Source organism: Octopus sinensis, linkage group LG18 (assembly GCF_006345805.1).
Source record: "Octopus sinensis linkage group LG18, ASM634580v1, whole genome shotgun sequence".
In the NCBI taxonomy this organism is placed as follows: Eukaryota; Metazoa; Mollusca; class Cephalopoda; order Octopoda; family Octopodidae; genus Octopus; species Octopus sinensis.
In genome coordinates, this window is record NC_043014.1 from 8,264,818 (window position 1) to 8,266,847 (window position 2,030).

A 2,030-nucleotide genomic window follows, 5' to 3' on the forward strand; every position below is an offset into this window, starting at 1 on the left:
AGTATCTCATTTATTTCTTTTGCCACATGTATCACTGACGAAGAGAGGGCTCTTAGTAGCTAACTCTGAAATCGGTCCGATATGGTAATAATGGAATTTTTTAGAAATGTCTGTTGACCTTTTTTCGAGTAGCGTGCATATTGTGAAAAACTTATATGGTTAATGGACAATATGTCCAATTTTTCGGCATATTTGGCATTAGAATATTTTTTCCTTTGCCCTCATTTATGAATTATATATATATATATATATATAAAATTTAGATTCAGATGAATATGGTACTTAAGTTGAGGCACCAGAATTCAGTATGGTATTATCCATGTAATTTAAAATAAGGCGATTAAAATCAAAATAAGCAACAAGGATATCCAGAGGTAATGCAGTATGATCGTTTCATGCAACTCAATTAATTGAAATGTTATGTTGTTGGTGAAACATATTCTTTATCTAATCCTCTTGGAGATTTTGGATAAAATTATACTAATGTGTCCTTCAAATTTAATTAAATTCTATGTTTTTGTGCAGCTGAAGATTGCTCTACATTTTAAATTGATGTAATGAAACGATCATCCTGCATTACCTCTGGATATCCTTGTTGCTTATTTTGATTATATATATATATGTATATATATACATACATATATGTGTATATATATATATATATATATATATATATATTATATATATATAGGTAAATGTAAACAAAAACACAAACTGGGACAAGAACGCAAAACATTTAGAAGATGATACAAAAAAACGGACGGGACATTCGAAGCCTTCGATCTTCAGTCAAGAACCGGATCATCCTCGCAATTTCGGCTGATTATCTTATATATATATATATATATATATATATATATATGTAATATATATATATATATATATATCTATATATATATATATATATATATATACCGGAGTAAACACAAATGTGAAACAAGGTGGAAAAAGAGTACTCAAATACCAGTAATATATATTAAATATATACAGAGAGAGAGAGAGAGAGAGATGTGATCACAAGTTCAAATCTCAGACAGAACAATGTGTGTGTTTATGAGCAAAACACTTAAGCTCCACGTGGCTCCGGCAGAAGGTAATGGCAAACCTCTGCGGACTCTTTCACAACAACTTTTCCTCACTCTTTCCACCTGCATTTAGCAGCTCACCTGTGACGGATCGGCATTCCGTCCAGGTAGGGAGCCTATACGCCAATGAAACTGGGAAACCGGCTCAACGAGACCGAGCCGTGAAAATTGAAAAGAAGGAACGCTTCAGTTATGAATACAAAATCGCGGCAAATGCCAGTAGCAATCCAAAAACCTTCTTTGCCCATGTCCAGCGGAATTCCCGCTTGAACAACCAGATTGCAACGTTGGTAGACTCAACAGGCGTATCGATTGAGGACCCTTATCAACAGAGTCAATTATTTGCCGAGGCTTTTCAACTATTTTCAAACAAGATGATGGTCGTGAACCCCCTCCATTTGATAGATCGGTACCTCCAATGCTTCGATTGATCATCACGCGGGACCAAGTCAAACGTGTTATTCAAGGCCTCTCGATGTCAACAAGGGTCACGGCCCTGACGGCATACACCCACGGGTTATCAAAGCGTTGGCTCCGGTCATTTGCGAGCCCTTAACACGACTATTCAATATGTCATTGGCGACGGGTGTTATACCTGCAGACTGGAGACACAGCGATAATCTGCCCAATTTTCAAGAAAGGGAGCCGCGAAGACCCGCTTACTACCACCGGTTTCCCTTACATCAATAATCAGCAAGATGTTCGAAACCATCCTTAAGAAAAGTATGATGCTCCACCTCCTAAACACAGCCTCGATCACTGATTCCCAACACGGCTTTGTTCCGAGAGATCATGCTTGACCAACTTACTAGTAATGGAAGAATTGGTGACGTGCATCCTCGATGATAGTGATGCTGTTGACATCGTTTTATTGGACTTTGCCAAGCTTTTGACTCGGTAAACCACCGCCTACTACTTGTCAAGCTTCAAGCATATAGTTTCCAT